Raw genomic sequence first — 15329 nt, 5'->3', positions numbered from 1 at the left:
TCTCTAGGTGGGCTCATGATTACCGACACTTGAATTGATTTGTTCTCCAGGTGGGCTCCTGATTACCAACACTTAAGTTGTTTTGTTCTCCAGGTGGTCTCCTGATTACCGACACTTGAATTGTTTTGTTCTCCAGGTAGGCTCCTGATTACCGACACTTGAACTGTATTCCCGTGCTCTCCAGGTGGGTGCCTGATTGTCGAACTTGAACTGTATTCTCGTGCTCTCCAGGTGGGCGCCTGATTGCCAAAAATTGAACTATATTCACGTGCTCTCAAGGTGGGCGCCTGATTGCTGAACTTGAACTATATTCCCGTGCTCTCCAGGTGGGCGCCTGATTGCCGAACTTGAACTGTATTCCCGTGCTCTCCAGGTGGGCGCCTGATTGCCGAACTTGAATTGTATTCCCGTGCTCTCCAGGCGGGCGCCTGATTGCCAAACTTGAATTGTATTCCCGTGCTCTCCAGGTGGGCGCCTGATTGCCAAAACTTGAACTGTATTCCCATGCTCTCCAGGTGGGCGCCTGATTGCTGAACTTGAACTATATTCCCGTGCTCTCCAGGTGGGCGCCTGATTGCTGAACTTTAACTGTGTTCCCGTGCTCTCCAGGTGGGTGCCTGATTGCTGAACTTTAACTGTATTCCCGTGCTCTCCAGGTGGGCGCCTGATTGCCAAAACTTGAACCGTGCTCTCCAGGTAGGCGCCTGATTGCCAAAACATTGAACTATATTCCCGTGCTCTCCAGGTGGGCGCCTGATTGCTGAACTTGAACTGTATTCTTGTACTCTCCAGGTGGGCGCCTGATTGCCAAAACATTGAACTATATTCCCGTGCTCTCCAGGTGGGCGCTTGATTGCTAAACTTGAACTGTATTCCCGTGCTCTCCAGGTGGGCTCCTGATTGCTGAACTTGAACTGCATTCCCGTGCTCTCCAGGTAGGCGCCTGATTTCAACAAAAATAGACAAAACAAAGAAAATTTCCTGCCCTAGTTTGGTAGCTGGGCACATATGTGAGTGTTAAACTGAATCATGTTACCAAATATTACTAAGAATTTGAAAGCTAGATCCCATTATCCAGGAGTGTCCTGATAACTCCTAGTTAAATGACAATTTTAAAAGCTGAATTATGTTTTATAAAGGTATGATTTTCGTTAAATCTCGTTATCCAAAAAGGTCTTAAAACTACATCTCATTATCCAAGAGAGTCCTGAAAATCAAAATCAAGTCTTATCTTAAGAGTGACAATTTTTAAGGCTGAATTATGCTTCCCTACAACAGAACTTACACTAAATCTTATTATCTAATGGAAATCTTAAAGCTAGGTCCCATTATTCAAGAGGGTCTTGAAAACTCCTATTTGAATCCTATCTCAAGAATGCAAACTTTGAAGCCAACTTATATTCCTTTGGGGTAAATTTATGCTAGATTTTGCTACTCGTGGTTATTTTGAATTTAAATTAGGTCCCATTTTCCAGGAGAGTCCTAAGAATTTACGGTCAAACCTGTCTGGTGCTTGTTTTTCCTTACGGAGGGTTTCTCCGAAACAAACGAAATTTTCTGCCCTTGTTTCAATCAAAGAAAACTTGTGAATTTAAACATGGTGGTTGGTTTGTGGCCTTGAATTTTGAGGGCGATTGCTCCTTCACTACCTATGGTAACTTCGATTTTAACTTGAAAGATCTTGCTTGTTTATTGACTGACCACTTTTCTCTATCACCTTTATCACGGAGAATACCTCTGATCCGTTCAAACCCAATACCATTCATTTGTTGCATTGTACTTTTGCATTGACATGTACTGAACCTTTGTGTTTCTCATGAATCTCAAAGCACGTCAATTGCCATCCACTCAATGCGCGTGTTGTTCTTTCCTGACTGAAATCACTGGCCTTGGCCTTGAGGTCTATTGCTCCATCACTTGCCATGATAACTTTGGTTTCTGCTTGGAAGACCTTGTTTGTCATTGGTTAACCACTTTCTTTGTCAATCTTATCACAGAAAATACCTTTGATCCGTTCACCCTACACCATCCATCTGTTGCATTGTTCATGAATTGATATATACCAAACCTTTGTATTTCACATGAACCCCAAAGCATGTTGATTGTTACCAACTCAGTGCGCACGTTGTTCTTTCCTGATTTATGCCACTTTGATGTGCTAGCCAGATCCCGTTTGTGCAATTGGAAAGCTGGTGGCAAATTTTGAAATCATTTCTCACTTGTTCTGACCAAACAGACCCAGGAAGAGGACATAAACAAGACAAAAGGAACAGAGTAAAGGACAAAGGAAAGAGATGATTCCTAACGAGAAGACTACAAAGTAGAAACCTATCAGATGTGGATACCAACTCTAATGACCATGACATTCACCTATTGATTAAATGGCCTAATATGTCCAACAAGTCTGATGTTCAACTCTTGTTATACCCCTAAACCGTGAAACTGGTCTTCAATGCTCCGATTATCTAATCTGATTCACGATCCTTATTCGACTTGTAGTGCCCGAAGGGTTTTCACCATCAAGCCTCTCTTATTTTGTTCTTTTTCTCAACTTATCGTCGCCTTATGGTGCCTGTGAAGGTTTTCACCGATAAGACTCTCATTTTTGTTTCCCTTGTGCAGAACAGAGTGTTGCCCCTGATGTGAATCATACCTCTAACTCGCCTGACTTGGCACTTCTCAAAGATTGATCGGAAGGTCTTTCTTTGGACTGTAATGCGGGCTTTTGAATGGGGTTAGAAAGAAAGGATAAAGGCTCAAAAACAGCTTAAAAAGGCTCAAAATTACAACTTTTGGAATCATATTTCTTACAACAATCACAACTTTCTGCCCCAGTTTCTTTGCTTGGGGATTTTTGAATTTTTATTTTGATGGGACCGAACCGTGAGGCTGCCTATGTATCCTTAAAAGGAATCAGGTCGAACGTAGTTCATGACATAGGAATTGCTTTGTTTTTGTACTTTTCTCTCTTTTTTATTTTTCTTTTCTTTTCTTTTCTCTACTCCTTTTCCATTTTTTCTTTCTCTTTTTCTCCTTTTTTATTTTCTTTTTCTTTTCTCTCCTTTTTTCTGTATCAGATTTTATAAACTCTGCTTCTAATTCCAACAGAGGGATATGAAAGAAAATAAATAAGGCTCGAAGGGGTAACAAAGGATAAAGTATTTAGATAGCAGAATAAAATGTCTTCGTCATTCCAATCTTCAAAACATGCCAAGTACAAACACCGTATTTAAACAAACCAAAGAAATTATACATAATATCTGTATAATTGATAGCCATATCCACACATTTGCCTTCTACATCTGTTAACTACAAAGCATCATCGGACAACACTCTCGTTACCAATACGGCCCCTGCCAAATTGGGGCAAACTTGCCTTTAGCTTCAGCCTGATGTGGTAGGATGCATTTCAATAGTGTTTCTTTATGTTCTATCTGCCCCAGTTTCACACAATTCGGGCTTTGTGATCCTAAAATCCCTTCACTTATTTCCCTCAAATGTTCATATCATCTCCCAAATTGCTTCACGATTAAACTAACTTTTTAAAACCAGGCTGAGAGTTACGCGTGCATGTCATGTCACTAGAGTCAACAGGAAAGGGACTATAAAAAGAAAAAAGAACTAAACAAAAATGATTAGAAATAACAGAAAACAGAAAATTGCATTAGACAGATGGTGAAACAGTTTGAGCAACAAAACAAGCAAACTAAATTGGGGGTTACAACCCTGGAACAAACCTAGACAACACTAAACGAGCTACTACGACTAAACAAACTGGGTTTGATTCACAAGACAATATCTGGATTACAACCCTAAAAATAACTCGGACAATAGAAATGACAACAAAATAAACCGCCAAGACTCCTCCCCAGCTAGCCAAGAGAGGAGCGTCTTTCCAATTACCTAGCTCTACATCTTAGCCACTGAGTTCAACATCAACTTTGCTAGAACCTTCACAAGTCTTCATCTCATTGTCCTTAGCAAATTGCTTTTGGGTCCCTTTGGACGGCTCATTCTTATGATCAACTTTCGGAACTAAGAGTGATAGCGCTGAAAGCTTTGCGGCAACTGGCCCTCCGAGGATCTCAGAATAGTTCTCATATTCCTTTTCCACAAAATCATGTCCTCCATATGCGTCTCAAGCAATGGACTTTGGCTAGTATCTGCTGCATTTGGATTTTGTGCAGTAATGTCACCTGCATTAATAAGCTTCTGGACTGCTCCTTTCAGCTGCCAACACGTTTCTATGTCATGCCCCGGGGCATCTAAGCAATCTGCGCACCTTTGAGAAAAATCAAACTTCTTTGGAAGCGGGTTTGGCATTTTTATCTGAATCGGCTTCAACATGTCCAATTGCCTCAACCTCTGGAACAGACTGGCATACGATTCTCCAATAGGGGTGAAAGCTTTTTCTTTTTTCAGTAGTCTTTTCATTTTATACTCTGGCCTCGGTTGGAACCTTTTGCGGGTAGGTGGTTGATATGCCTGAGGGGGCGGGTAAGACAATTGTAGAAGTGGTGCGGACCATCGCGGGCCTCGTGGATGTGGAGCATATGGTGGCGCATTGTGGATGGGGTATCCGGAAAGTAATGTACGATTTTGGGGGTTATGTGGAGAGAAGTAGCAGTGGAGAGGATTACAAGGATATTCGCGGGGTCGATATTGAGGCTGAAAGCATTTAGCAAGAACGACCACTGGACCCTGTCGTCGGCAGGGCTCAGCAACATCTTTTCTATGAATGAGAGGAGTGTCCCGAGCAACTTGTTTGTTCCATCTGAGCCAAAAATCCTTAAAACTTTCCTTGGGTTTCTTTTCCATCTGAGATAGGGAGGAGCGGTCTGGGACAATGTCTATATTGTACCGAAAGTGTCGCACAAAATCTGAAGCCATGTCGCCCAATGTATGCCATTTGCCGACATCTTGACGATTATGCCATTCCAAAGCTTCCCCAGTCAAACTCTCACTGAAATACGCCATCAACAAATCATCTTTCTCGCCAACACTTCTCATTTCACTGCAGTAATCCCTCAAATGGGCTACCGCATCTCCACACCCATCATACAAGACTTTGGCACTTTAAACCGTGCAGGCAGGCGAACGTCAGGGAACATACACAACTCTTTGTAAGACATGTTAACCTGGTCTCCCATCCCTTGCATGTTCTTTAAGGACTTTTCTATGCTTTTCAGCTCCCTGGATATCTCGTCTCGCCCTTCTTTTCCCATGACTTTTTCATGTTCAGCATGAAGCTCATCCCGAGGGCTCTTCTTGTATGAGTTAGGAACCTTGTGGGCAACCTCTACGGGGTAGTATTGGGCATCATGAGCTTTGAGTGGATATTCATTGCTAGGAATAGTGGATATGACAGGAGGGCAATTTTGGGGAAAGGTAATTGGAGGATGAGTGATAGAGCTACTAGGACGGTTGGGAAAGCTGTGATAAATGGGTGGATCTGGAGAGTGTGGGGGATCATCTGGCACTATGACCGGAGTTTGGGTAAAGGCAGCATCTAAGAGGCTAGGTGGTGGCGGGGGTGGTGCCTTTCCAGTCATCCAGACCTGATACATATCTGTCATGTGTTGTCTTAACATCCTTACCTCATCAACCAAACCAGTGTTCTGTTCAACCAACTGCTTTCGGGTACCGGTATCAACCAACCTAATTCTGTTGTTGTCCACCATAGCCTTTTGACCTTATGTTGTGGAGAGGAGTTACTACTTCGAGAACCACAAACCAACCACCTTTCTACTATGAAGATATCAAAAGGAAAAAAATGGGGTCATCCCGTTAGCATTAGGGCATTTAACAGATAGACAACCGCACATTGGGGATGCAATGCACCTAAGTAGTTAACCATTTCTATTATTCATTTGATCGGTTGCTTGCATCATCCCGGCTTTTCGTAATTTCCATTTGCAACTTCTTCATCTCTCTCATTTTTTTCACTCATGCCTTTCTTTGCTTGATTTCTCGTTGCTCTTTATTCTCTTATTTCTCCCTCTTGCTTTGCCATTGTTTCCTTCCCACAATTTCTTGATTTCTCTCTCTTTTTCTTTTCTTTTCTTTTTTCTCTTGTTTTTCCCTTTTTCCTTTTTTTTCTTTTGGTTATGATTGAATTTTATGAGATTGCCTACGTATCATGACCCCGCATGAATTAGATCTTTTTATAGTTCTGGGGGATAAGTGTAAAAATAAATAAAAAATATTTTGGGATTTTCAAATTTTTTCATAAAATGAACGTTTTGATTACCACGACTCAAAAACTAACAGACTCCAATAGCAAGATGAAAACACAGACTCGAAAACAAACTAACAGACTCCAACAGAAAGAAAATAAAGATTCGAGTAAAAATCATGAGTACATCATTGCCTCAAATGCTCCTGGGGCCCGCAGGACATCATTTGGTCTCTCCACAGGCCTACGCACTAAATCCCCTTGGAGGTGGTAGAGATTTTCCATTATCTGGCGGACAAAGGTCATCACTGTGGCAAAGAACATGGATTTAGTCATATCCTCACACCTACTGCACCCATCGCGATGTAGTCGGCGATCCTTCTGACTCTCTCTCTTATGACACCCTTTTCTTGCAACAACCGCCCAATCTGCTGGGCCCTAGCTTCCAAAGTTTGTTCGGCTACATGATTCTGTTCTTAAAGTTGTTGCAAATCTCTTTCTAATTGTGCCATTGTTGTATAACAGTGTTCTCTTTCAGCCTTAAAGTCTTTCGCGTGCTTGATCATTTTGTTCTCAATGGTGATGACCCCTTTTCTTCAACCCCGCAACCTCATTGTCATATTTTTCTTTTAACTATTTAACCAGGTGCGCTCGTTCTTCCACATTCTTAGCCAATTTTGTTCGAGCCCTGGATAATTCACCCTCTGCTTTGTTCAAATCAAAACCATACTCATCCACCTTCTCCCTAAGGTTCTTTATAAGCTTTTCAACCTTTACAGTGACAACCCGGTCAGTCGTCTCATGAGTTACCGCTCTGTTTTCCCTTATTTTAGCTTCTTTACACTTCGTTATCCGTGTTTTTTTGTGATCAAGTTAATTAGTTTGAGTTCGGAGAGGATTTGGTAAGAAATGAGACACTTAGTCTCTTTTAAGAAGGCTTAAGTTGGAAAAGTCAACGAGATGTTGACTTATGTGTTAGAAGGCTCGAAAGTGAGTTTTGATGGTTCGCTTAGCTTTGGGAGGTGATTTGGGACTTAGGAGCGCGATCGGGATGGGTTTTGGAGTTGTAGAAAAGATTTAGGCTTAAATTGGCGAAGTTGATATTTTGGCGGTTCCGGTTGATACGCGAGATTTTGATATAGGGGTCGGAATGGAATGTTGAGAGTGACAATAGTTTCGTTGTGTTATTTGGGATGTGTGTTCAAAATTTTAGGTCATTCGGACGAGATTTGATAGACTTTTTTATCGAAAGCATAATTTAAGAGTTCTTGGAGTTCTTAGGCTTGAATCCTATGTCAAATTGGTGATTGGTGTTGTTGTGAGCATTTTGAAGTTTTGAACAAGTTTGAACGATTCCATGGGATGTGTTGGTACAATTGGTTTGAAGTTCCGGGAGTTCTGGGTAGGTTCCAGGATGCTTTAGGCCAAAATTATAGCTGTAGCAGGTCCAGAAGGGTTGCAGGTCTCGGAACCCACCCGTGCGGACCACACAAAAGGAAGTACGAACGTGGTATGTGTTGTGCGGACCGCACAAAATGAAGTGCGGCTGCGGTGGTTTTGTGCGGGCCACGGTGGTTTTGTGCGGACCGCGGTGGTTCTATGCGGACCGCGGAGGCTGAGATCTGAGGAGTACTCTATAAATACGAGGTTTTGGGTTTTATTTAATATTTTGACCTAGAGAGCTCGGATTTTGGCGATTATTTGAAGGTTTTTCAAGAAATTCATCGGGGTAAGTGATTCTAACTCAGATTAGGCTAGAGTACATGAATCTATCATTGAATTCATCATTTAATTTATGATTTGGGATGAAATTTGAGAAGAAAATTGTGAAACCTTTCAAAAATATAAAATGATAATTTGAAGGACCAAATGGTATCGGAATTGGATAATTTTGACATGGTTAGGCTAGTAAGGGTATGAGGAATCTGAAAATATAAATTTTACCTGATTTCGTGACGTGGGCCCGGGGCTCGGGTTTTGCTAATTTCGGGATTTTTGATATTTTTTGAATGTTTTTGCTTGGGCTTTGTTCCCTTAGCATATTGTGACGTATTCGTTCTGATTTTGGATAGAATCGACGCGCGTGGAGGACAATTTGAGGGGCAAAGGCGTCGCGAGCTAGAGAATTAGCCGGTTCGAGGTGAGTAATGGATGTAAATGATGTCCTGAGGGTTTGAAACCCCGGATTGCACATCGTAGTGCTATATTAAGGTGAGACATGCACTAGATGATGAGCGTGGGATCTTTTACTACTGGAGATTGTGACTTAGTCCGTCCCGATTGAAGATTTTACCGCGTATTTGACTGAAATTTATTTGTTATCATCACGATTTGGGCTGATTGCCATATTTGGGCTTCGTGCCAACTATTTGAACCCTTCGGGGATTTTTATCACTATTTCCTCACTGCTTTGACTTATTATTTGAACTCAGTCCTGTTGATGTCTACTGTTTTACAAACTTAGCCATTTTTACTCAGATTTGAAACCTTATATGATATTTCTAAATGATGTTTTGGGCTGAGAACTACTGTTTTACTAATGCCCGAGGGGCTTGTGATGATTTTCGGACTGAGTGAGGTCGAGGGCCATATATGAGGATATGTTGAGTGATGTGAGGCCGAGTGCTGAGTGATAATGCCACGAGGTGGCTTGTTATAGCGCTTGGCCGTAAGGGGACCCTCCAGAGTCTGTACCCCCACAGTGAGCGCGAGTACCCATTATGATCTGAGAGTGAGCCCGAGGGGCTGATACTGTTCTGAGTGATTGATACTGAGCCCGAGGGTTTGATACTGTACTGAGAGTGAGCCTAAGGGGTTGATACTGTTCTGAGCGATTGAGGGGCTGATACTGTTCTGAGCGATTGATACTATACCCGAGGGGCGGATTTCTACTTGTTATTTACCTATTAAATTACCTATTTACTTGGGATATTATTTGATTTCTTCACTGATTTACTGCTTTAAGTGATTTTACTACTTGATATTGAATTTCTTTGTGCCTTTACGCGTTTTCATACCTTCAACCATTATTTATAATTATTACTCACTGAGTCAGAGTACTCACACTACTCCCTGCACCATGCGTATAGATTTAGGCATCACAGAGTCCGTTCTTGAATGCTGATTCTCCCAGTCCAGGCAGTGATTCGGAGACTACGAGGTAGTTGTTGGCGTTCGCAGCCCCGTGCCTCCCTTATCTTATCATTTTCATGTTTGTAGAACTATTCTATCGGATTTAGTGTTTAGTAGATTTGTATCTGGAATTCTTAGTTGCTCATGACTTGTGACACCCCGATTTGGGCTGTGTCGGGATGGTTTCTACTGTTGTTATTGTTAATTCATAAAATTATGGTTATTATATCATGTTTTAGAACTACTTATGGTATTTAACTATTTAAAAGAGGTGGTCTGTTTTGGTCTGGCTGGCCTTGTCTTCACGAGAGGCGCCATCACGACCGAGTTCGGGGAATTGAGTCGTGACAAGTTGGTATCAGAGCCTAGGTTATATAGGTCTCACGAGTCATGAACAGGTTTAGTAGAGTTTCGCGGATCGATACAGAGATATATGTATTTATCCTCGATAGGCTGCAGAACCTTTTTAGGAAAAATTTCATATTCTTGAAACTCTTGTCGTGCGAACTTGTTGGTCCGAGTACTAAACTTTTGTTATTCCATTCTCTAACAGATGGTGAGGAAGCGAGCTACCGGACGAGGTAGATGACCACCAGTGCCACTAGAGGCCGTGGACGCGGTCGTGGTCGTGGTAGAGGCAGAGCAGCGAGGGATGCACCTGTAGATCCACCAGTTGCCCTAGCTCCGGATCAGGCTCCAGCTATGGATGCTCTAGCAGCACCAGTTCAGGCACCAGCTGTGCCCATCGTGATTCCGAATCTTTATAAGGCCTTGGCATAGATCTTATCAGTTTGCACTGGCCTGGCTCAGGCAGTTTCAGCCACTATAGCAGTGTCACACCTCCTTTTTCCTACCCCATAAGGGGTATAAGGGAGTTTTTCCAATTAAAAGACAATCGAAACGGGATTTATTCATATAATTCAGAGTCGCCACTTGGGAGATTTATGGTGTCCCAAGTCACCGGTTGAATCCCAAATCGAGGAAAATATTGACTCTGTTTAACAGTTTGTGCACCAGAAATCCGGATAAGGAATTCTGTTAACCCGGGAGAAGGTGTTAGGCATTCCCGAGTTCCGTGGTTCTAGCACGGTCGCTCTACTGTTATATTTGGATTATTTTATCTGATTTAGGCGATTAAGAACTTATATGCAAATTATAACTTTAAACCGCCTTTATAAGTTTTATTAATATTATTATTATTTTACGGAGAATTGCAACATTGTGAAAACGTATCTCGAACCACGTCACAGTCAATGCACCCGTGGTTATCGACACATTTCGACTTCGTTGAGATTTAGATTTGGGTCACATAAATGTGCACCCAGAATTAAGAAAATAATTTATTAAAAATGCGCCTAAAGCGATTAACGTATTGTTGTTTTGAGGAAAAGCCACGAAATTTTACTAAATGGCACATCCCGAAATCTAAGTAATTAATGAAACAATTGTCGAAGACCTCGTAATTTGTGTGTTATATTGGTGAGGCTCATCACATTTTTATTTTTGAAGGTCATCCTATAATGACTATGTTTTCTATTTATTTTTTGTTATTTTTTTTAGTAAATGAAGCAAAAGGTCCTACTTAAATTACATGTTATAGCTAAATTCCGGATGCGGTTTGTTAAGACGGAATGAAAAGGTGCATATGGAAAGTCCGTTTGCCAAACATGAGCCCATGCCCAACGTACATAGCATTTAACTGAACCTGGGCCATTGCATTCCAGTATTGAGGCCTAATTAATTATTCTATACATGTTCCCAAATTTGTAATGTTGAATGGTAAAGGAAAATGATAATATCTAATTACACAAATTACCTAAATTTTAAAGAATCAATCAATTGGGGTGGGGTAACTTAGAGATCTAATTTTAATTCTAACTTCAAACCATTGGGTGTTGAAACTAGATTGTCATTATAATTAAAATGATTTACTAGACTTGATTTTATTCGACATGTATTTAAACGCATAATAACTATTCACCAAACTAAAATGAACAAAATGTCATTGACTATATTACTACACGAAAACTGTTCAGTTATACCAAAGGGAAATCAAATTTCCTAAGAATAGTACATGGCATGTTCTAATTACAATTAGTGAAAAGAAAAGAAAAGCTATATTAAGACTTCAAACTTCCATTCTTTCATAATTGTACATGCTTCCATATTTTCAGCATACAGTAGTCAGTGTATTCAGTTGTGTACCTGATTTTGGAAAGCAGAAAAAGATGAAGATCAGCAAAATTACAGCAGCAGCATATACAACAACACCCAGTAAACCAGTAGCCAATAATAACAATAGCAGAAATCCCAGGAATAGATTGAAAACAAACAGAATAACCCCAGCAACTCAATACAATCAGTCCTCCACCAAACAGAAAACCAGGAAAATGCTAAACTGAAATCCAACAGTCAAAATGAAACACAGACAGATGCAAGGGAACAGTAGTTCCTGATTTATCACACACTCAAGAAAAAGAACAGCCTGAAACTCTTAATATAAAAGTTCAGCCTTAACACTCTAACTCTAACTCTTAATACACAAGTTTTGATTTTTCTGAATATTAGAGTTCTTTGTTCGAGAATTCTTTTTTTTTTTTCTGATTCCTCTCTTTGTTCTCGAAAAAAATTCCCTCCCCTAAGTCAGATTTCCAGTTTTCTTAAATAAGCATTTCAGTTAGTGCATTGTCCACTTAATATTCTACTTTTCATTTCTTAATTAACCCATTATACTAGTGCTGATTATTAGTGCACCTTTCAGCCCCCTTAAAATCAGCAAAAGTATCATCCCCATTAAGAAATGTTTCCACTTAGTCTAATAAAGTCCTAGCTTAATTAGTAGGTATCATAATTCCCAAACTAACCCTGCAAATCCCTTGATATTACTGCCTAGCAACCTTTAATTCTGCAATTTGTTCCAACTATCAAAGATTTAAAAATTAGCTCTGACTAACAGCTATAACCACACTTATTGATACCTAAATGACTGAGGTCGAATCCTAGTTGAAACAAACAAAATTGAATTTACAAAATTCTAACAGAATCATTTAAACTGAAATTAAAACTTGAATTAATATGCACATGAATGAAGGTAATATGAAGGCAGGTTCATTGTCAGCTAAATGATAATGCCCTGAAACTAGGTGACCATAGATCAAACATACACAACAACATTTGACGAACTTGTTGATTTAACAAACAAAACAAATTAATCGACAAGAATTAATTAACTGATTACCTACAACAAATGATAACAATTAATCTAAAATAGGTAAACAGGTTGTCTCAATCACCATTAACAAGGACAAGGATTTATAATAAAACAACTAATCGACGAACTTATTCGAATCTATTACACACATTATATCTCATAACAATTATAACAAACAGAAGCAATGCTAGAATTTGATCAAATAAACAGGTCTAGTGGAGATGAGGCAGAATTAATTAAAAGAAAAAAGAATAGAAAAATTATACAGATTACTACAACAGGCAATAAGATATACATAGAGTATAAAAGAAAAACAGGGAAAATACCTCTGAATCTTCAACCCAAAATATGTCCTAATCTTGAACCGGATTTGACCTTTTTGAGGTCGAACGGACCTGAATCGAAGTATTCTAATTTGAGAATACTTTGATTAAGGTCTATTAGACCCCAACCCTTCATTTAATCGGACAAATTCCATGATTTGGAATTTTAGGGTTCCATTTTTTTCGGATTTAGGGTTTGATCATTTCTGGGCAGATTTGAAGGGAATCAAGGGTGGTTTAGGGGTGAGGGAGGCCTGGGGGTCACCTAGTATGAATCTGAAACAAATCTGGCATGTTCGGCTCCAACCTTCAAAAGAAGATTCGAGGAGTTTCAGGAAGATTCGAAACAAACGATTGTCAGATCCATGGTGAGGGTGGTCAGGGGATGTTGTGGTGTTAATTTGGTAGCCATCGGAGAAGACAAGGTTTTCAGGCCAAACTTCGATTTAAGATTCGAAGAGTTGGGGCCTGATTCGAAGGATATGATTTATGGATTTGGAATGGGGAGGTCAAGAGGAGTCGAGGGTGTTAAGCTGGGGTTTTTTGGACCACCGGAACCGCCGTGAGGCGATTTCCGGTGGGTGGTTGACGGTGGGGGTATGTTTGGTCTCTGAATATCAGAGACGAAGAGGAAATGGGGGGTATGGCCTAGGGGGCGTGGGGTGATGGGTTAGGCTTATATACGGGGGAGGGAATTGATCCTGGGCCGTTCGATCTGCTGAGATCAATGGCCCAGATCAATTCACTTAAAAGAAACGATGTCGTTTGATTTTGGTTGGGGTGTCGGTTCGAACCAGAGACAAATGGGTCGGGTTAGAGACGGGTTACTGAAAAGGATCTTGGACCGTTGGATTGGGTGATTGAACGGCTAAGATTGACGGGTGACGAAACGATGTAGTTTTATCATCATACTACGTCGTTTCGTCCGTCTCTGAGACCAGCTGTTTGGATTGAGCTAGGGATGAGGTTTGGGCTTCAATTTTCACCTGGCCCAATCCGAAAATACTTTACCCATTTTCCCTTTTTCTTTAATTACAAAAATTAAACAAAAAATCCTAAATTGTAAAATCAAAAAATAAAATTACATACATATTATTTAACCTACAATAATTAACACACAAGTTAAACATTAAATAAAATCAACGCAATGACAAGAAACACATATGCATATTTTTTGTGATTTTCCTTTAACCAAATTATGGTTAATTAATTCCTAAATGTATTTTTGTATTTTATCCTTTTATATAAACCAATGATTAATTAATTGTAAAAATACAACATTAATTCCTAAATGCACATGCACCTACATATTTTCATTATTTCAATTAATTATAATCATTCACAGACAAAAAAACATAAAATTATCCAAAAAATGTCACGCAAAATCCTAAAAATTATACACCAAGAAAATTTTGTTTTATATATTTTTTCTTTTGGAGTAGTTTTTGTGAAGCAAAAATTACGTGCTCATAGTTGTCCCTCTTTGTCCGAAAACACAAAGAGTTTTCGTGCAAAGATAAAGTGAGCGGATACGAGCGATTTTTGCCCGTTGGAATACTCCGTGTGAAGCATTTTTTGATTTAACCGAACCTTTGCCTCAAAGGTTTCCTACATATCCCTGGCTAAAAGGGAATCAGGTTAATGTAGTTCGGGAAGTTTTGGTAGCTGGGACTACCCTGGGACTGCAATGTTACTACTGTTGCATGCTACTTTTACTGCTTGCTGACCTCCTTATTACACCATGCTTAAAAGAAAAATCAAGAAGCTATGCTAGACTATGGATTACAAGATCCCATCTATCTTCCATTTGTTCTTGATGCCTTGCTTTCTTGTCGGCTTGCGTCTATTTCGGTGCTTCTTTCTTCCGAAAACTGACGGGGATGACACCGACCTCTTGCTTTCCTGAACACCGATTTGCATCTTTTTGTTTTGTCCGCTTGAGGATGCGGCTTCGTGCATTATGTTGTGAATCTTTTGTTGTAACCTTCTGCCTTTTGGTAGGTTACGTATTTCAAGACCTGCAATTGTAAAGACTGAAAAATATTCCCTCGTTATACAGGTGGGCACCTAATGGTAAAGACATGAAATGTATTCCCTTGTTATACAGGTGGGCGCCTAATGGTAAAGACATGAAATGTATTCCCTTGTTATACAGGTGGGCGCGTAATTGGTAAAGACATGAAATGTATTCCATTGTTATACAGGTGGGCGCCTAATTGGTAAAGACATGAAATGTATTCCCTTGTTATACAGGTGGGCGCCTAATGGTAAAGACATGAAATGTATTCCCTTGTTATACATGTGTGCGCCTAATGGTAAAGACATGAAATGTATTCCCTTGTTATACAGGTGGGCGCCTAATTGGTAAAGACATGAAATGTATTCCCTTGTTATACAGGTGGGCGCCTAATTGGTAAAGACATGAAATATATTCCCTTGTTATACAGGTGGACGCCTAATGGTAAAGACATGAAATGTATTCCCTTGT

The sequence above is a fragment of the Nicotiana tabacum genome, chromosome 18, assembly GCF_000715075.1.
Source record: "Nicotiana tabacum cultivar K326 chromosome 18, ASM71507v2, whole genome shotgun sequence".
NCBI lineage: Eukaryota > Viridiplantae > Streptophyta > Magnoliopsida > Solanales > Solanaceae > Nicotiana > Nicotiana tabacum.
The sequence above is the reverse complement of the archived record's forward strand: the minus strand, read 5'-3'. Positions refer to the sequence as shown.